The sequence below is a fragment of the Heteronotia binoei genome, chromosome 7 (genome assembly GCF_032191835.1).
Source record: "Heteronotia binoei isolate CCM8104 ecotype False Entrance Well chromosome 7, APGP_CSIRO_Hbin_v1, whole genome shotgun sequence".
NCBI lineage: Eukaryota > Metazoa > Chordata > Lepidosauria > Squamata > Gekkonidae > Heteronotia > Heteronotia binoei.
This window is the reverse complement of record NC_083229.1, coordinates 84,041,228-84,063,574: the sequence shown is the minus strand read 5'-3', so window position 1 is coordinate 84,063,574 and position 22,347 is coordinate 84,041,228. Positions and strand designations below refer to the sequence as shown.

Here is a 22,347-nt window from a genome sequence, read left to right as displayed (position 1 = left end):
CAGGGTGGCTCACAGTAATTACAAAACAATTTTAAACACTTTTAACTTGTACACAATTAAAAAAGGAGAAACAAGTTGCCATCATTAGTCAATCCAAAGGTTTTCTGGAACAAACTTTAGTTTTCTCTGAAAACTTTGGAGAGTCCTAACCTAACCTACTGGGGAAAGGAGTTCCACAATTTGGGGACAAGCAACAGAGCAGGCATTTATATGTACATTATGTAGTGTTTCGGTAAGAACTCCAGCAGGTTTATTTCGTAGAAGTGTCTGAATTGTCTTAAGGGACAGTCTAACATAAAGCATGTTGCAATATGCATGACTGTGGCCAGATCCACTTGATATTCCAAGTGTCCTAACACTGTAAGTGAAATAGCGTCCCAGTATATCTCATTAATGTTATCTTGGACTGGCATCAGTGTGTTGCCTATCATAATTTTAGCAATTTACTTCAACGTAGTGACTAAACCTTGATCTATGATTATGATATAATATTTTAGAGTAGAACAGTAGGACATTCACTCTATGTTCTCAAATGCTAAAACTGTCTTTCCAGCTGTTACTGGCAATCCTGAAGAAGATAAACAGTTTATTAGGCTGATGAAATTCACCAGTGTTTTCATACAGGATATTTGCCATTAATATGAACCATGCTACACCCTTTCAAGTAAAATTAAGCAAATGCAGAGCAAGCATTCCTGTCCTTGTGATCATGTATTAGTCTGGACCCTTTAATGACCCACTGGCACTGCTTTGAGGATCTCTTGTTGGCATCAGGCCAAGAAAGGGAGAGCAGGACAGGGGAAAGCTGCCTGTTGGGTCAGCTTTACTCCTGGTCTCCCACAAAACTTTCTCTTCTTGTAATACATTTGGAGGAACAGCTGCGCATGTGTGGTTTACTGCACCAGAACTTAATAAGGAGCCAGACTGCTGCCCATTGTGAAATGTGGTAGGCTGAGAGAGAGAAGCTGAGGAGAGAAGGGGAGATAAGATGACAACTCTTTCCCCTCTTCATATCTCAGGCCCTGCAGGCCCCAAGGAGGTCTCAAGTTAAGGATGACAGAAGGAAATTCTCCCAACAGATGAAGTTTGAATGACCCCCAGCCTCAAATATGGGAACAAAAATGTCCAGTATAATTGCCATTCTATTTGAGCATGTGATCATTACCTTGAAGGGCAGTAAGGTGATAAACTGAACTTGTCTGTCTAATGTCTTAACACTGTAAGGGTTCTGTGCAAAGGTGACTTATTATTTGTTTGTTTGTTTGTTTGTTTATTCAGATTTATATTCCACCCTCCATGCAAGTGGGCTCAGGGCAGATCACAACAGAGTCAACGACATGTTACATATACATTAATAATAGATTAAATAGTTAAAACAGTAGATTAAAACAGTTAGCAACACATTACGTAGAGACCTCTTTGGGCCACCTAATTAGAATTAGGTCAATGCCTCAGTGAGATAGGAGTTCCCACAAAGACACCCACTGCCTCACCTGAAGGCCTGGCAGAACAGCTCCATTTTACAGGCCAGAGCCAAGGACAGAAAAAGCCCTGGCTCTGGTTGAGGCCAATCAGATGTCTTTGGGGCTGGGGTTAATTAATAGACGTTGGTCCAGTGAGTGCAAGACTCTTTGTGGCACATATGGGGAGAGGTGGTCCCTCAGATATGTTGTTCCCAGGCCATGCAAGGCTTTGAAGATTAATACCTTGAAGTGGATCCGGTACTCAATTGGTAGTCAGTGCAAGCAGCATAACAACGGCTGAATGCATGCCTGCACAGGCGATGCTATCAGCAGGTGTGCCGCCATGTTCTGTACTACCTGGAGTTTCTGGATCAGTCTCGACAAATCCACCTAAAGTGAGTTACAGTAATCAAGCCTGGAAGTGACCATTGCATGGTTCACTGTAGCCAAGTCCTGAGGGAAGAAGTAGAAGATCAATTGTTTAATCTGCAGCAATATGTTGGCAGGAACACTTTTGGTGCTCTCTGTCTTCTAACCTTCAGCTTTTTTAAGGCAACATAGATTATGGTTCACTTCCAGAGCCCATTCTACATGTTCTCTGTCCTACCTTAATCACCGTCAACCTAGTCTAATTTAAGACTGTCTTCTGGATTGCCAGTGCATTTAATATTTCTTTGTGTGTATGTGCGTGTGCGATCTAGGCTTCCCAATGCCCAGGTGCCAGCAGGGAATCCCCCGTTTTTACAGGCTTCTCCCCGCCCCCAACCAGCTGGCCGGCGGGGGAAGCCCCGCCCCCTCACCATGCAGTTTTAGAGCTCTTGCAGGTCCGTTTTTAAAATATGTGCCTTTAAGGCTGAAAGGAAGCAGGAAACAGGAAGGGCGTCAGAGAACAGCCCCTCCCTTTGTTTTGCTTTCGTTTTCAGATCAGGTAAAGTTCTGCAGGAACAAGACCCAGTAAGTATTTGTGTGTGAGAGCGAGGGAGGGGGCAGGGGATTTTCTGGTTTGGAGGCCCTCCCCCCGCTTTAGAAAGCATGGGGGGGGGAGGGAAATGTCTACTGGGCGCTCTATTATTCCCTATGGAGAACAATTCCCATAGGGAATAATGGGGAATTGATCTGCGGGTATTGGGGGCTCTGGGGGGGGGCTATGTTTTGAGGTAGAGGCACCAAATTATCAGTATAGCATCTAGTGCCTCTCCCCAAAATACCCCCCAAGTTTCAAAACGATTGGACCAGGGGGTCCAATTCTATGAGCCCCAAAAGATGGTGCCCCTATCCTTCATTATTTCCTATGGAAGAAAGTCATTTAAAAAGATGTGCTGTCCCTTTAAATGTGATGGCCAGAACTCCCTTGGAGTTCAATTATGCTTGTCACACCCTTGTTCCTGGCTCCACCCCCAATGTCTCCTGGTTCCACCCCCAAAGTCCCCAGATATTTCTTGAATTGGACTTGGCAACCCTAGTGCGATCGCATATGTGTGTGCTTTTTTGGGGGGGGGGGGGGATACTTACTACTTGGATCTAGTCCTATGGTGAGCTTTTTGCAACCCAACTATGAGACTGAAAAAAATCTTTCTTCTAGCAGTTTGCTATAAACCAATAGCCTTGTATTTGGAATGGTGCTGAGGCTCACAGCTGTTCACAAACTCCCTCCTCTGTTCTTTATACCCATGGATATGTATATGTGTATATCTGAATCAGAAGACATTGAAGTAGGAATCTCTTCATTACTTCTAGAGATTGGTGTGTTGATGATAAATTTCTCTAACAGTTAAGAGCACAAAACAGCAGCAGAAAAACATAAAATCTGCCTCACCAACTTGTATTCTTTCTCCAAACTAAACTTTCTTGCTCATTTTCTTGTTACAGTTATCACTGGTGATAGCAGCATGATAAACTATGACTCTCCCTTTAGCCATACTTGAAGCAGACTTTCAACAAGATTACTGTCTCAGGATTGCTGTTATAAATCCCCTCCCCTAGTGAATGGACCACAGGAACATATAAATTAATTAGGACAGTGATCTCATACTTGTCATTAAGCCATTATCCAAGTATTTTTCCATTAAAATGTTCCTAATCGAAATAAAATCTAAATATCTAATCTAATCTGACCTGTATGGACCATGGGAGTCTGAGTTTGTCAGATCATGGAAGCTAGTAGGAAAAATAAACCATTAGGGAGTAGAACCGTCAAACAATTATTCAAATATTCAAAATGTGCATACAAGCATTCATATATGTATTTATATATTATTCACAAAGACTTGGGGTATTATATTATACCAAAGCATAATGGCTTATTTAAAGGCACAGTACATGTAAAATAACAAGAATCTCACGCTGTACAATTTACGAAGAGCAGTTCACAAAATAATTTTCTAGCTAAAACAAAGGCACCAAAACTATCTAAAATCCTTCTAGTCGAATTGTAGATGTTCTAGTTGCAAGGTGCCCCTGGAAGAAATTCACGAGCTGCACAAATCTCAAAATGCAGTTCACCAAACAGTTTTCCAAATAACCAGAGGTACCAAAGAATACAAAAGTCCTTCAAATCAGACTGTAGGTCTTTTGGTTGCCAAGTGCCCCAAGAAAAAGACAAAGTGATGTGTGTCCAGATTCTAAAAGCATTTCATTTCCTTTATCAATTACTTCCTATGATTGGAACCTCAAATTTTTGAAAGTATTATCACAACACCAGCTTCAGTCTTTTTTTTTTATCTATATATATATTTATTGTTATTATACATTATCCGTTTCTTTTCACGGTTTCTGATGTCCATATTACATTTTCCCCCAACCCACCCCCCTTGGTCTATACATCCTTTTCTTCTTCCAGCCAGGGGCAAAGGACTCGAAGCTTCCACTGAATGTCCACTCTCCTTTCTTCTTTCACCCATTTCAGATAGGTTCGCCACTTTTCTTTAATTCTTGATCTCCTTTCTTCCCATGAGTTTTCTTGCGACATTATGGCAGCTATATCTGACTGGACAAAATCAAAGAGGTAGTTATGCCAAGTTCTTTCCTTCCATTTACTTTTATCCTTCCATCCTGCCGCTATTACTGCTTTACCCGCTGATATCATTGCTTTTAGTAAATCTTGATTGTTCTTCCCTATTTTTTCATTTCCTAATAAACTCATCTGCATAAGTTCAAAGTTAATTCTCGGCTCTACCTGAAAGAATTTTTTTATCATTCCCACTACCATATCCCATAGTATCTTGGTCTCAGGACACTCCCACCACATGTGGGAATACCATCCCTTCTCTTTCTTACAGTACCAACACTTAGGGCTCAACCCAGGAAACATATTGGCTAAAGTGGCCGGAGTTCTATACCATTTGGTGAAAAATTTCAATTCCATTTCTCTAACCTTATGTATCTTAACTTTTTTTAAACCTTCCATTATCTTCTCTCCTATTCGTTTCGTTATTTGGCCTTCTAGACCCCATGAGCGTTGAAGGTAGCTTATTGCTCCTTCGTTGCCTGAATTCATACTCCTGTATAGGATGCCTACTAATCCTTTTTTTGTTTTACCCATTAATTTATAAAACTTTTCCATAGGTTCTTCTTCATTTAAATTACTCTTCTCCACTTCCTTCTTAACTTTAGTATACAATCCTGTCGCCTTAAGCCAGTATTGTATTCCTACGACTTCTTGAAACTCATGTAATGGTTTTAACTTATCTATTATTAACAAATCTTCTACCCTTCTAAATCCTTTAGTCTTAAGTAGTTCGCTCCACCTATGCTCCTTATCCCCTTCCATCAACATTTCTAATGGCGTCCATCTAGATACCCGATTCAGCCATTTCGGTTGCCATTTCTTCCAGATATTTAGCCCATTTTTCCTTGGTCCCACGTTTAAATTAAGTTCCTTCGCCCCCATGTTCGTAAAGATGCCATGTTTTCCTACCCCATTATTAGCTTCATTCTCAAAACTTATCCATTTCTGATCCCCTTCCTTCTCTATTTCTAATAATGCCTTAAGCTGAAATAAACATAAGAACATAAGAGAAGCCATGTTGGATCAGGCCAACGGCCCATCAAGTCCAACACTCTGTGTCACACAGTGGCAAAAAATTTTATATACACACATACACTGTGGCTAATAGCCACTGATGGACCTGTGCTCCATATTTTTATCTAAACTCCTCTTGAAGGTGGCTATACTTGTGGCCGCCACCACCTCCTGTGGCAGTGAATTCCACATGTTAATCACCCTTTGGGTGAAGAAGTACTTCCTTTTATCCGTTTTAACCTTTCTGCTCAGCAATTTCATCGAATGCCCACGAGTTCTTGTATTGTGAGAAAGGGAGAAAAGTACTTCTTTCTCTACTTTCTTCATCCCATGCATTATCTTGTAAACCTCTATCATGTCACCCCGCAGTCGACGTTTCTCCAAGCTAAAGAGTCCCAAGCGTTTCAACCTTTCTTCATAGGGAGAGTGCTCCAGCCCTTTAATCATTCTAGTTGCCCTTCTCTGGACTTTCTCCAATGCTATAATATCCTTTTTGAGGTGCGGCGACCAGAACTGCACACAGTACTCCAAATGAGACTGCACCATCGATTTATACAGGGGCATTATGATACTGGCTGATTTGTTTTCAATTCCCTTCCTAATAATTCCCAGCATGGCGTTGGCCTTTTTTATTACAGACGCACACTGTCTTGACATTTTCAGTGAGTTATCTACCACAACCCCAAGATCTCTCTCTTGGTCAGTCTCTGCCAGTTCACACCCCATCAACTTGTATTTGTAGCTGGGATTCTTGGCCCCAATGTGCATTACTTTGCACTTGGCCACATTGAACCGCATCTGCCACGTTGATGCCCACTCACCCAGCCTCAACAGATCCCTTTGGAGTTCCTCACAATCCTCTTTGGTTCACACCACCCTGAACAATTTAGTGTCATCCGCAAACTTGGCCACTTCACTGCTCACTCCCAACTCCAAATCATTTATGAACAAGTTAAAGAGCACGGGACCCACTACCGAGCCCTGCGGCACCCCACTGCTTACCGTCCACCACTGCGAAGACTGCCTATTTATACTGACTCTCTGCTTCCTATTACTAAGCCAGTTTTTGATCCACAAGAGGACCTGTCCTTTTACTCCATGACTCTCAAGTTTTCTAAGGAGCCTTTGATGAGGAACTTTATCAAAAGCTTTCTGGAAGTCAAGTTAAACAACATCTATCGGGTCGCCTTTGTCCACATGTTTGTTCACCCCCTCAAAGAAATGTAACAGGTTAGTGAGGCAAGATCTTCCCTTGCAGAACCCATGCTGAGTCTTCCTCAATAACCCGTGTTCATCAATGTGCCTACTCATTCTGTCCTTGATAATGGTTTCTACCAACTTTCCCGGTATTGAAGTCAGACTGACTGGCCTGTAATTTCCCGGATCTCCTCTGGAACCCTTTTTAAAGATGGGGGTGACATTTGCTACCTTCCAGTCCTCAGGAATGGAGGCAGATTTCAATGAAAGATTACAGATTTTTGTTAGAAGATCCACAAGTTCAACTTTGAGTTCTTTCAGAACTCTCGGATGTATGCCATCCGGACCCGGTGACTTATTAGTTTTTAATTTGTCTATCAGTTGTGGGACCTCCTCTTTTGTCACCTCAATCTGACTCAGGTCTTTCAACACCCCTTCCAAAATTAGTGGTTCTGGGGCGGGCAAAAAGTTCTCGTCTTCCACAGTGAAGACGGAGGCAAAAAATTCATTTAGCTTCTCAGCCATTTCCCTATCCTCCTTCAGTAATCCTTTTACCCCATGGTCATCCAAGGGCCCCACTGCCTCCCTGGCTGGTTTCCTACTTCTAATATATTTGAAGAAATTTTTATTGTTGGTCTTTATGTTTTTTGCAATATGCTCCTCATAGTCCCTTTTTTGCCTGCCTGATCACAGTCTTGCATTTGATTTGCCACAGCCTGTGTTCCCTTTTACTAATCTCACTTGGACTGGTTTTCCACCGCTTAAAGGAGTCCTTCTTACCTTTTACAGCTTCCATTACTTTGTTTGTTAACCATGCAGGCCTTTTCTTATGCCTGTTTGTGCCTTTCCTAACTTGTGGTATGTATTTTATCTGAGCTTCTAGGATTATAGTTTTAAATAGCATCCAAGCTTCCCCAAGGGTTTTGACCGTATGTACCTTTCCTTTCAGTTTCCTCCTCACATGCCTCCTCATCTCAGTGTATTTACCCCTTTTAAAGTTAAACGTGGTTGTGGCGGTCTTTTTGGACAACCCCCTATTTATACAAACGGTGAAATCAATAACATTATGGTCACTGGTCCCAAGCGGCGCAATCACTTTTACATCTCTCACCAAGTCTTGGGCATTACTTAGGACCAAATCCAGGATCACCCCACCCCTGGTAGGTTCTGAGACCATCTGCTCCATAGCACAGTCATTGAGAGCATCAAAAAACTCAATCTCTTTCTCTCGACCAGAACACATATTGACCCAATCAATCTGCGGGTAGTTAAAATCACCTATTACGACACAGTTTTTACGTTTAGCCGCTATCTTTAAGCCTTCCATCATATTATAATCGTCCTCTCTCTTTTGATTTGGTGGGCGATAACAAACTCCCATAGTTAAATTTCCTTTTGGGCCCTCTATTTCAACCCAAAGCATTTCTAAAAGTGAATCTAATTCTCTGACCTCAGTCTTACTGGACCGTATACTCTCTCTGACATACAGAGCCACCCCACCTCCAACCCTTCCCTCCCTATCCTTCCGATATAGCTTATATCCAGGAATCACCGTGTCCCACTGATTCTCCTCATTCCACCAAGTTTCTGAAATTCCCACAATGTCTATGTTTTCTCTCAACACTAAACATTCCAATTCACCAATTTTACTTCGAACGCTTCTAGCATTTGCATACAAACATCTATAATTTCCCAGGCGAACTAGGCCCGCCACCTTCCTCCTGCCACCTCGAGACTCTGGCAGACAGTCCATATTGTTTGTCGCCTTCACAGTGGACAACTCTGGTCTGTTACCCGGTAGAAAAATAGCAGCTAACCCTTCATCTCTTTGAGACGAGTCCTCCCGAACCAGAGACATTTCATCTCCTGTCGGCTTTCCCCCATGATTTAGTTTAAAAACTGCTCTGCCACCTTTTTGATTTTAAGCGCCAGCAGCCTGGTTCCATCCGGGGACAAGTGGAGACCGTCTCTTTTGTACAGCTCCCGCTTGTTCCAGAAAGCATCCCAGTGCCTAACAAACTTAAACCCTTCCTCCTTACACCATCGTCTCATCCACACATTGAGACTTCTAATTTGTTCCTGTCTCTCCTGCCCTGCACGTGGAACAGGTAGCACTTCCGAGAAGGCTACCTTGGAGGTCCTGGCCTTAAGTCTCCCGCCTAGCAGCCTAAATTTTTCCTCCAGGACCTCACGACTGCATTTCCCCACATCATTGGTGCCAACATGCACCACGACCACAGGCTCCTCCCCAGCACTGTCTATCAGTCTATCTACTACATGCGTAATGTCCGCTACCTTCGCACCAGGCAGGCAAGTCACCATACGGTCAGTACGCGGTTTTGCCACCCAGCTGTCTACTTGCCTAAGGATCGAATCACCAACTACCAACCCCCCCCCTCTCCCCCTGCTCAGGGATGGTTCCTTGGCGCGAAAGGATTCCCGCTCACCAACCGAAGAAGAGGTCCCTTCTGAGGGTGCATTCCCCTTGTCCTCAGCACGGTGCCCTGTTCCCTCTCGACCCTCTCGCTCTCTGGCAGCAACGGGGCTGCTACGTTCAGAGCGGGGCTCATCTAATACGCCCCCGAGAGTCTTCCCCAAGTGCCTAACTGACCGTCTCTGCTTCTCCAGGGCAGTAACCTCGGCCTCAAGGGTACGAACTCGTTCCCTGAGGACCAGGAGCTCCTTGCATCGAGCACACACCCAAGACTTCTGTCCTTTGGGCAGATAGTCATACATGTGACACTCAGTGCAAAACACTGGAAAGCCCCCAACCCCCTGCTGGCATTCTATCTTCATGATATATATATATTAAAATATACAGTCCTCTTTAAATGCTGTTTGTTTAAGTGGCTCCCCTTATGGAGGGTCAACTTACCTTACCTCAACTTACCTTATTGGGAGCTTACCTTATTTGGAGAACAAGGAAATCAGGGATCTGGGTTCCTGGCCCTTAGAGAGCCCCTAGGCGAAGAGCCACAGGCCAAGAGCCCTTTAGCTCTCTCCCTTCGGCTCGCGCCTTTGGCAAGGTGCAGCTTAAAATGCAAAGAGGGTGGAGTAGAGGCACTCCTCAGCAATCAGCAGCAATCACTCTTAATCTCTTTCACCCTTAGGCCAGTCAACCAAACAAAGAGCAGTTCCCCAGCTATCACACCTTAGAATTTTAGGCAGCCCCACAAACCTTAGAATGAAGTCCTTCAAAACTCAGAAATTCTCAGCAATTTCTCCAGCTGTCTCAGCTATCAGAGCTGCTCTGCTCCTCTCAGACCTCTGTGAGATGTGCTCAGCCTTTGGCAAGGCGCAGCTTAAAAAAAATGCTTCATAATAATTGACTATATCTGGGACTCCCCATCCAAGTTCCGATTTATGATTGTATGCCAATTTTTGGGGGAATCTGAGTTTCTTACTACCAAATATCCATTCCCTTATTTTAGTGTTCCAGTTAGTCATTTTTTGCTTATCTAACTCCAATGGTATCGTTTGAAAAAGGTACGACAACCTTGGCATCCAAAACATCGACACACTCTTTATTCTAGTAGTCAGGGTCATCGCCCTTTTCTCCCACTGCTTCATATCCCTTTCTGTCTTCTCCCAGATTTTATTATAATTTCCCTCCACTATCCTGTTAATATTTTTATAAATTTCTGTCCCTAGATATTTAAATTTCTTTACTCCCATCCCCATATTAGTTATCCTATTAATCTCTTTCCTTTCTTCCAAACCAACATTAAAGTACATTATTTCAGACTTTCCCATATTTATTCTTAAACCTGACACGGCTTCAAAATCCTCTAAAATAATTTTCGTTTCCCTAATAGCTTCTTTCGGGTTAGATATTGTCATGATTATATCATCTGCAAATAAATTGATTTTTATTTCCTCCTGTCCCATTCTACAGCCTTCTATTCTCCCTGAATTCCTGATCCTTTCTGCTAGTTGTTCTATCGCCATTATAAACAGGGATGGGGAAAGTGGATACCCCTGCCTCACACCTCTCTCAATTGGGATCTGATCCGTATGTTCGTTATTTACTCTTACCACTGCTGACCCCTCCCTATAGACCTCTTGAATGGCTTTTAAGAATAGTGGCCCAATCCCACACTTCTTCATTATGGACCATAAGAATTCATGGGACAGCGTATCAAATGCCTTGTATACATCTAATTTAAGTAAAGCAAGTTGCCCAGAATGTCTATGGTACAATACGTTAAATATATTCCTTATAGGATGTGCAATACTCCTATTCTTCACAAAACCATATTGATCTTCTTTTATTAAATAAGGTAATATGTTCCTTAACCTGTTTGCTAAAACTTTAGCAAATATTTTGTAGTCCTGGTTAAGTAGACTTATTGGTCTATATGAACCTACTTCTCGAGGATCTTTCTGGGGTTTTAATATTACGGTTATTTCAGCCATTCTCCAAGAGTCGGGAGCCTTCCTTCCCTTCAATATAGCATTAAACACTTGTTGTAATTCGGGGATCAGTAACTCCTTCATCTCCTTATAAAAATCCGCAGTAAAGCCGTCTGGCCCTGGGGATTTACCCACTTTTAAATTGTTCACAACTTCCTCTATTTCTTGAACTGTTATTTCCTTCTCCAAACTCTCTTTATCTATGTCTTCCAGTACTTCTCCACTTTCTTCAATATGTTCTATTATATCCCTCCTAGCGTATAACTCTTTGTAGAATTCCTGAAACGCTTGCCTAATTTCTCTCGGGTTCTGCGTAATCTTTCCTTGTCTCTTTATACTTTCCACCTTTTACTTTTCTTTCCTAGTCTTGAGATAATTAGCCAGTCTCCTGAGTTTATTGAGTCTCTTTGAAACTCATTTCTTACCATGGTTTGTTTTTTCCATAATGCCCTCGAATCCATAAAGTCCAATTGTTTCCTAATCTCCTTAATCTTTTTTTCCTTATCAGGGCAGAATCTAATACCTTGACTGCTCTGCAGTGCACCTAATTCCTGGAGTTTCTGTGTCTTGTTAGCATACCATTCTTTTTTTATTTCTTTCTCCTTCATCATACAATGACCTCTTAACACTGCCTTTGCTGCTTCCCACAAGATATTTGTGGCCACTGTTCCCTTATTTTCTCTAAATATTGTTTTACTTGATTTTCCATATATTGTCTATTTTCTTTTTTTAATAAGACCATACTGTTAAATCTCCAGGTCCTTCTAATTTGCTCATTTTTTGTCATCAGTTCTATAATTAGTGGGGCGTGATCTGAGATCCATATTGGATGGGTTGTTACTTTCCTCAACTCCCAATTATTTGATTTTTTAAGAAATATATAGTATATGCAAGAAGCTGTCTTGTATCTACTTGATAAATGTGTCGACTTTGGGACCAAGCCTAAGGCCTCATGCGCTTCTACCAAGTTCCTTTTCCACCTAGCCTCCTTCTCTTTGGTCATATCTATGTTAAAGTCTCCTGCTATAATGACTTCTCCCTCTGAGAATTTCTGCGCTTTTTGCATAACTTTATTCAAAAATCTCCTCTGTCCTGTATTTGGAGCATATATATTTATCAGCGTTATTACTCTGTTTTGAAACCTACCTTTGATGAACAAATATCTCCCTTCCCTATCACTAATGAGATCTAGTATCCTAATATCAATCCTTGTGTGTACCAAAATTGCTACTCCTCTCGCCTTAGTTCTACTTCTTGCTTCAGCCAATACTTTCCACCCTGGGTGTTTAATCAACGGTTTAATGTCATCCTTTGCCTTATGTGTTTCCTGTAAATATACTATATCTATATTTTGTTGTTTTGCCATTCTTGTTAATCTATATCTTTTCAGGTCTGAACTTAGTCCATTGACATTCAGTGAGAGCACTTTCAAAGTTTTAGCCATAATCATTCACCTCCCCTCCCTTCCCTGGCTGGATAACAAAGTCTATTATGCTTCTCCCCTTTCTCCCTTTCCCCCTCCCACACCCTTTCCCCCCACTCTTCCCCATCATCCCCCCCTCCCCTCTTCTGGTATAGGGCTCGCGTTTGGGTTGATCTCTCCACCCTCCCTATACCTTTAGGTGGGCACACCTCCCCCCCCTCCTGGATCTTTTATTGTTTCCTTCCTTCGCTTAAGACCGTAATATGCCCTCCCTCTTATTAGTGGGGTACTTCCCTTTTTTTTTTTAGAAGTTCCTCCTTTTACTTAGACGTCTTATAGTCTCGTCCTCTGTCGTTTCTCCTGACGTGTAGAGGGCCCCTCCTCTGGTTCGTCGACATTAAGCTCTTCCTCTGGTTGAGTTCCTGTTTCTCCTGGGTCCAGACCCATCTTCTCCAAGAGTTTCCTTGCTTCAGCTGGGTTCCTTGCTGTGAGTCTTTTGCCTTCTTTGTAGATTACAATAGTGGCTGGGTAAGCCCAAGTAAACAATATCTTGTTCTGAAAGAGTTTATCTGCAAATGGCTTCATTTGTCTTTTTTCTTCCAGTGTTTCACTGCAAAAGTCTTGTCTCACATATACCCTTTTCCCTTTAAATTCCAGTGCCCTCTTCTTCTTCAAAGCCAAAAAGACTTGCTGCTGCACTTTTTCTCTTGTGAATTTGACTATTACTGGTCTCAGAGATCCTCCTGACCTTCTAGATCTAAGCCTATGGACTCTCTCGACCTGGTCAGCATTAATCATAACACCTGTTTGCTGTTCTGAAAGCCAATTTATTATCCCGTCTTCCAAGTGTCGTGAGTCAATGTCTTCTGAAATTCCGTGAATAATAAGGTTTGCCCTTCTTGCTCTGTCGGAGAGGCTCTTAATCTGCTCCTTTAAATGAACTATTTCCTTTCTGTTTGTTGAAGCTGCCTTATCTGCTTTGTTGGCCAGCTGCCTAATATCTTGCAGTTCCTTGTTTATCTGGCTAATTTCATTTTTAATTTCAGCAACAGTCTCCTCTATTTTGTTCTGAGAATGCATCATTAAAGCTTGAAACTGTGCTATCTGTTCGGAAAGCTGTTTCACTGTAGTGGCAGCCATTTTAACGGTGCTAATTACTGCCTCCGCTTCTTATCCGCTTCTTATCTGTTTTGCCAAAATACTCCCTTTTTCTCAGTGCTAGCTCTCTTCTGAGCTTGCCTTTTAGTTCTCTGACTCTCTAGCTTCACTGCCAAATATTATGACCCCAAAAACTTCAATATTTACTTATCTTTCGGTCCTAATCTCTTTTCTTATCCGGAGAGGGGCGAGCCAAGGCTTCTACTCTTCAGAGCATGCGCACTTCCACCGCCACCAGCTTCAGTCTTGAAGGTATTATGGGTCAATACTTGGATGGGAAACTACCAAGGAATACCAGGGTTGCAACGCAGAAGAAGGCAAATGACAAATGACCTCTTAATGTCTCTTGCCCTGAAAACCCCATGGGGTTGCCATAAATAGGTTGTGACTTGACAAAGAAAGAAAGAAATTTAAATCATATCAATGCATTTTTTAAGGGTAGATTTTTTTGATGGATTGTAGCAGGAAAACCCCACTTTGCCAATTAGAGCCGATGCAATGACAAAGGAGGTCTGAGGCGAAGTCAGGAAAAACAGCTTCCTTTTATTTGAGTACACACGTGTGGGCTAGACTTACTTGGCATCTGCCAGAAAGGTGGAAGTCTGAGCCCAGAACACAGCAAACACACGCCTTTTATAGCAATTTTCAGCTATCAGTTTAGATACAGTAATACGCATTAGCTGATATACGGTAAGGCACGCTTTTATATCATTTCCAATCATTACTTTCACATACAGTAACAAATTTGGTAACATTATTACTTGAACTGGTACCGTACTTATTACACAGCAGCTATTCCGGTTATTTCCAGTTCCAGCCCATTGCTTTCAATGGGGACTACTCATACATTCATAGCTTCCTTCTGCTTTTCGTGACCGTTAAGCTCCAGTTCATCATGGGCATCTGTGTAGCAAGTTCCCTACGGATGCGTCGGGGTATCAGTAGGGGTATCAGTACTTTTTCTGGTTTAATCCGTTTTTTCCCAGGTTTTTCTCAGCCTCACACAATTAGTAACATCTTAACACAAATAGTAACACATATGCATACTGTTAGTCTTATCAGCAAATCTTTCTCAACGGCCAGCCCTTATTTAGCTTTTACTAAAGCTTCTCAAATTCAGCTACTGGAGCCTGCATAGTACAACTTCCTCCTTTCTGTGTGCATCGCTTTACCAGTAGCCGTTGCCTTAGCTACAGTAATGTTGCAAGCTGCTTCTTACTTTAGTTCCTCTTTTCCTTCAGCTGTAGAATGCAAAAAGCCTCTTCTGCCTGTGTTATATTGATCCTGCTTTGTTTAGCTTTATTGCCTTTATATTGATATATAATTCCCAAGCGCATTCTAATATCTACTTTTTGGCCTGGTGCCACAGATGAAAGTTTCAAATGGATTTTAGGAATTAATTTATGAATTGCTTTTGGAGAGGTTCTGAATATATGGGGCACTTAGGGTATATATGTGCACTGTGAGGAAGAGTAAGGATGAGAGAATAATTGTCTGTGTAAAAATAGTATCCTTTTAATTACTTGAACCATGCTACTTTGTTGTTCATTTGTGGGTTTTCAAATGCATGTAAGTAAATTATAGCATTGAAGGAAACAAGTTTGTACTGTGAGTCATGCTGACCAACAGAGTTCAAATTCAGTTGACTACCAGAATAATTACTTGGTCTGACTGTGGTTTGTAGAGCTATTCTGGTAATATTAATTATAGACAAGCAAACTAATACATGTTTTTTGAGGTAAAGGTATGTGGGTGTAGACAAATATGGCTGTGTGTGTTGTATGTATACAACAGTGAGAAGAAAAATTGGGTGGTTTTTTTTTTTTTTTTTTTTTAAATACATTGAAGTTTCAGGGATCTTGAAAGATTTCTAGTATTCACTCAGGATCATACATTATGTTTCACACAAACCTGTGCAAGTTTTTTTTTTTGCGAGGCTGATGAATTTCCATATGGCTGAATGCGGTTCCTTCCATGAAGATAATTTAAGGCAGGTAGCTCTGTACTAGTAGAACAAAATTAAAGTCCAGTAGCATCTTAAAGACCAACAAAATTCATCAGGGTATGTTACCCCGGGGGACAGAGTGGTAAAGCTGCAGTACTGCAGTCGGAGCCCTCTGCTCATGACCTGAGTTTGATCCCAGCGGAAGCTGGTTCAGTTAGCCAGCTCCAGGTTGACTCAGCCTTCCATTCTTCCGAAGTCAGTAAAATGAGTACCCAGCCTGCAGGGGGGAAAGTGTAGATGACTACAGAAGGCAATGGCAAACCACCCTATAAAAAGTCTGCTGTGAAAACATTGTGAAAACAGCGTCACCCCAGAGTCGAAAATGACTGGTGCTTGCACAGGGGACTACCTTTACCCTTTTTTTAACTGTCACCCCAGAGTCAGAAACAACTGGTGCTTGTACAGGGGATTACCTTTACCTTTTTAACCTTTCATGGGAGATGCAGAATGCTATGGTATAGCCCAATCTCATGAAATCTTGGAAGCTAAGTGAGTCATTAATTGGACCCATTATTAAGTAGGGCCATTACAGACCACCAGGGAAGGTTCTGCAAAGGAAGGCAATGGCAAACCTTTGCTTCTCATGCTTTGAAAGCCCCTTGCTGGGGTAAATAGGTTGGTTGTGACTTGACAGCACTTACATACATCAGCTTTTGTGGATCAGAATTCATGTTGTCAGCTACATACATGCATATAAATACATCCCCCACATGTATATGGAGTCCATATGACATGTAATGTGAGGAAATAGGAGACATCTTTCTATGTAGAATATAACTGTTAAATTCTCTGAATTTAAATTATTGGTGACCAGTTTCACAAGAGTTGTTGACATTTTCATCCACAGGACAGCTTTTTCAGGTGATATTTACTTGTTGGTCCTTACCTGGGGATCCTTTATCAAGATTTTTAAAATATAGAGAAACAGAAATTTTGGTACAAAAATGACATTTTAAAGTAAATGAGAAACTAGTGTAATAGTTGCAAAATTCATGTTTGGAACAATTATTTAATTATTTCTCTCAGTTTTTTAAACATTTCAAGAAAAATCAGATTTTCAAAATGGCAGCATGATTCCATTACTGCCGTAAGCTGCTGGAGCAGGAAACAGAAGAACATACAGAATATCATCTTCAGAGCTCTGAAGGGAAGCTATGTTTCTTCTGAAATATGGTTTATCCTGCATGCTGATATAACTTAGGCTGCCTGTATAACCTGCTTATGTACAGTTAGTACTTAAATGTTCCGAGATATATGCAGTTTTTGTTTGTTTGAATTTCCCTCCCAAGTCCAAGGATTAATACAGGTTTTAGTCCTGGTCATTCAATTCTGCAACCATATCAAATTTTGATTTGTTTCGCCTGACAGCAGATGAAGTTGCTCTGTATGTGAAAGGACTTCATGAAGCTTTAGTATGTAAAAATCTATCATTGCTGAAGTAACATTTAAGGCTGAATGATTAGTGATCTGCAAGTCTGTTGTTAGACTTCTTGGGTTTATGTAATAAATTTTAATTTGTTACATTTTGATTGCATTTCAGAACAGCCAAGAGTCAGATATCTCAAGTAACATCTATGTTAAAGACTACACAACTTGCATCTCTTTAAGCATCTAACAAGCAAAAATGGAAGACTAACTACAGGAGGTATAACATTCTTTTTAAAACAGTGCTTCAACTATATTTCTGTTTTGTCACTGCATAAGTTTAGAAATTTGATAGAAGTTTCTGCATAGAAAAGTCTGAGAAGATATAATATAACAGTGGATAGAAGAACTGCAGCTCTAGCCATTATTCAAAACTAGGCTGAAACTTCCACAACCAACTGGTCTGGTTCCATGCTGATTTTGGATGTTGCAGGAACAAGTAATTATATCAACCTACAGTTGTATTTATCATCATGCAGTTGGCATTTGATACTTTATTTTAATTTTTCATATTGTGAAAGGTTCAAAGATGAAATAAATCTTTGGTGTTCCTCCCATTAAGGGCCACGTTAATAAACTTTATAACTAAGCAGCAAAGGGCGAAGGATTTGCAGGTGCGGCACAAAGGCCAGGCAGGTGTCACCTACTGACCAACCTCCTTGCCTGCCTTGAGCAAGCACTCAGCCCCGACCCTAAGCCAAATTCTGGCTCCTGGCCAGCAGCCTGGCAACTGGTTGCCACCATGGAAAGCCATCACTGAAGCCTTACAACTTGCAGAGGTTAGCCTAACCAAGCAGCTCCCAGCAGCGGTCCTCAATTCAGCCCTGGGCTGTGGAAAGCCTTGAAGGCTGTTCATGATGAACCCCTGATACCAAAATTACAATGTCAAAGATGCTCACCGATTCCAATTTTACACCTGTCCTACACTGCCAAGTGACCAACCTATTTAACAGCAACCACCCAAGCCAATTATCCCAAATCCACTGTTCCAATGCAAGGTAGTCAAAAACACCTCCATCCTAATTGCCAATCAAGAATGGAAGCAAAAAAATTCCTACCTGGTCCCTAACCGGAGACCAGCCACAGCCTACACTGGAAAACAGGGTGGGAGGGTGGGCTGAGTACAAACGACAACTGAGCTGTTGGAGGGCAGAACATAGACACAAGCCTCGATGGTTCCGCCCCCCCAGCCAGCTGCGGCAAATCACACTGCTTAGATGGTGTTGTCATGCCATTCTTCCAGGGTGGCAAAACCACGCCCATCCTCCAGTGATGTTACCACAGAGGGAAGGAGCTGGATTCCACTCATTGCATCATATTCCAATAAACCAGCTATTAGGCTCATAAAGCATAATCATTTGAAGTTGCTTTTAGCACACGTATACAAATTCAGACTTTAAAGAAGCAAGAGCATTTAATTTTATATGTATTTTATTCTACTGCCTGCCAATAAAAAAAATCAGCATTAGATATGTGCTTTGCTGCATTTTGCCTTAGAGATTTCTGTTGGTAGACAATGAGCTGCATTTATCAAAGGCACTGTTTGACAGTTTCTAGCACATTCCTAAGACTAATTATTTTATCTTGCTGCCTAACAAGGTCCAATACATCTTCTCAATTGACTGCAAAGATACCTTGGTGACAGCAGGATTGCTGATGTTGATTATGTTGTGTGCAGAAATAAAATTTTAAGCTATTAATAATGAGTAATATAGGTTATTGCTGGAACACAAAATGAATATTGAGAGCCTAGAAGATGCAGCTAAAAACTGACTTCCTAAAGCTGATTGATCTCCAACTGGTTCTTAATTATTAGTCATTATTTCCATATGTAGCTTGGCCATCACATTTGTGAGTCTCCATGCCTCTTTTAGTGGCCACCAATTACAGATTTGTAATGTGAGGGTTGAATAGTAATACATTTCTAAATGCTGTAGGCTAGACAGTGATTAATTGCCATGGGGAGGCCGTTTTCAGGAGCCTAACAACAGTAATCTGTTTTTCAGCCCCAAGTTTTTGCTAAATACTTCTCAACATGTCTTTATTAGGAATGGCAAATATTATGAAGAGAGTACATCCAGTTGTTTTAGAACTAGTTTGTGCATAATTCCATGTAGTTCAGTGAAAGTTAGGTGAAAGTTCTGCAGTTGGAACCATCTATTAAAAGTATTATTGGAAAGTGTTAAATCTAGTCTTACTTCCTTTAGGACAGACATTTAGAATTTATCATTTGAACATTAATGGTTTCAGTAGATCAGAATTATAGTTGATATTGGGGTGTGCTAGCATTGTTAAATTAAGTGCTGGCAGTGGAAGAATAACCAGTAGAGGAATGTAACAAGGTACTGATAACTAAATAAATATTCCTTTTCCAATATTGCTATAACTCACATCTACATATTGGAGGTCCTATGACTACTGCAAATAATGACAGGTTTGATGGCAGGGAATGACAAAACATATTCTTGGGCTATTGTCAGGCAGTACTTTAGAAACAAGAAAGTTTTCTAGATGCTGAAATATATTAAAATAAACAAAAAGAAGAACAGGTATTCTGTCTAGATAAACAAGCTTTTCGTGTGTGTTAGAGAGGGAGGAGTTACAATATCAGAAATATGTTTGATTTTGCCTTACTGTCTGAATATGTACTCATCAGCTTGTGACAATTCTGTTGAGGCCCTGTCTGTTTTCTGGAATAAGGAGATGCCTGGGCTAACACAGTCACCCCTAAATGCCTTCTCCCACCTGGACAGAGTCTCCCTGGTTTACTGGGAAACTGATGGCAATAAAATGGGAGGGACAATATCTAGAGTGCTGCGGGTGCAAAGTCAGAGCAAGACTGACTGAACATAGCACAGAGCTCATATTAAAGCTTATTGTGACAATGATGGTGGCAAAAAGGCAATATTTATCTGCCACCATTGGATCTACTAAGCTTCTTTTCATATAGTCCAGGGTTTTTTACATCATAAAAGGTAAAGGTAGTCCCCTGTGAAAGCACTGAGTCATTACTGATCCATGGTGTAACATCACATTACACAACATTTTCTTGACAGACTTTTTGTTATTCAGTGGTTTGCCATTGTCTTCCCCGTCATCTACACTTTACCCACAGCAAGATGGGTACTCATTTTATCAACCTCGGAAGTATGGAAGGCTGAGTCATCCTCGAGCCAACTACCTGAAACCAGCTTCCACCGAGATTGAACTCAGGTCATGAGCAGAGCTTGGACTGCAGCTTACCACGCTGCCTCGGGGCTTCTGCCTTTTACATCATAGCCCCAGGGAATCAGATTCTGACCACACAATGGCCAGGTATGATCAATAAATTATGTACTTTGCAAACAAACCAGCTAGAACCACTCTGGGTTAGATACCTGTGTGGATGTGCAGTACCTTTGGTATCTACTTGTCCCATTTATAAGGATATGTTTCAGCTTGTGGAGCCCAAGGATGTGGATTTATGTGGATACCTTTGAGTTTGTGGAAGCAAACAATGTGGACATGTCTGTGAAAAAATTTTCTTCTGCAAAACCAGTTCCCGGTGCTAAAAAGGTTGGGAGCCACTGCTTCAGATCACTGAAACCATCTTTAGTTGCTGTTCATAAGTACAGGAGCCTCATTTTGATCTTGCAGTATTTCAAGGCATTTTTAGTGGTTAGTGCTTGTGGGCTCATACATACTGACTATTCCATATGTGTGAGCTGCTCATGAGGCCCATGTAATTCTGCCTCCTACAGAATTTCAACTCTCACTGATATTCCTCTACCCTTTCTGTATATCAGCTTATGTTCCAGTGACTGCAGCCAACAAATTTTCTATGCTAAAATAGTATTTATAGGCAGTATCTTCCTGACTGTGCTGAAATGGTATTGCTTCAATGGTATTGAAAGTAGTAAGTTCCCTAGTCTTTTTTCTTACCAGACATGCTGATTTCATCAAGTGTGTTTCATCAAATGTCCATTGAATCTGGATTTATTAGATACAGGGTTTTTTTGGATTTGATGACATCACACAGTCCAGTCTGTTTATTATAGGCTAGAAAATAGATTGGACAGTAGGCATGAAATTACTGGTTCCCCTCTTAAGACACATGAATATAGGTGTCTGGTCTTCTCTCCAAGCTAGAGTTGCCAAATCCAATTTAAGAAATATCTGGGGACTTTGGGGGTGCAGCCAGGAGACTTTGGGGGTGGAGCCAGGAGACATTGGGGTGGAGCCAAGATCAAGGCTGTAACAAGCATAATTGAACTCCAAAGGGAGTTCTGGCCATCACATTTAAAGGGACGGCACACCTTTTCAATGCCTTCCTTCCATAGGAAATAATGAAGGATAGGGGCACCTTCTTTTGGGACTCATAGAATTGGACCCCCTGGTACAATCATTTTGAAACTTGGGGGATATTTTGGGGAGAGGCAGTAGATGCTGTACTGAAAATTTGGTGCCTCTACCTCAAAAAACAGCCCCCCAGAGCCCCAAATATCTGTGGATCAATTCTCCATTATTTTCTATGGGAATAAATCTCCATAGAGAGTTCCCAGTAGACATTTCCCTCCCCTCCCCCTGCTTTCTGATGACTCTGAAGTGGGGGGAGGGCCTCCAAACCGGGGGATCTCCTGCCCCCCACCTGGGGATTGGCAACCCTAGTCTTAAAGGTGAAACTTGACTCCTGCTTTGATCCTAACTGTGTCAGTTTACACTCTTAAACCACCAGCTACATGTATTTCAGCCCATTGTACTCTCCCTATCCCCTCATCTGAAGAAGTGTGCATAGGAAAGCTGCCATTCTGAATAAAACTTTGCTGGTCTTAAAGGTACTACTTCACTCCTACTGTGTTCCACTTTGGAAAGGTGAGGAGAGTGAATTTCCTGCCCTTCCTCCTTTGGCAAAATCCTGTTGGTTCAGCTTTTCCGGCCCAGCACTGCCGTCCTCCTTCTGAACATTTCCCTGCAGCCAGAGGATAGGAAGTGCTAGGGCGCAACCCAAGAGCCCTCAGTCGGTTATTGATGACTTTCCCAGGAGAAGCGGGAAGGGGTTAAAGGCACCGAGCTGTGCTTCCTTCTAGAGAGGCCCCCAAATCCCGCATTCCTGGCCAGCCTTTGCAACTGGCGGCTTGCAGCAAATTGGGTAAGAGGTGCGGCTTGGCCGGAGGGAGGGGGCTGCTTGAAGGCTGCAGGGAGCAGGTGAGGGACGGGCAGGGGAGGGAGCAGAGAAATAGTGGCGCTAAAGATGAGAGACCAG

General features: G+C 41.8%; 1 protein-coding gene across 3 annotated transcripts in view; it reads left to right on the top strand.

The window, feature by feature from the left end:
• Nucleotides 1–22,347, top strand: part of DLGAP1 (DLG associated protein 1) — a 456,386-nt gene that overhangs the window by 62,874 nt on the left and 371,165 nt on the right. For 2 of the 3 annotated variants that reach the window (XM_060243935.1, XM_060243933.1), the window contains exon 2: nt 17,221–17,325. The exons of the other annotated variant lie outside the window; for it this stretch is intronic. The gene's annotated coding sequence lies outside the window, so the exon portion shown is untranslated. The remainder of the gene's footprint in view (nt 1–17,220; nt 17,326–22,347) is intronic. 3 annotated transcript variants of the gene reach the window in all.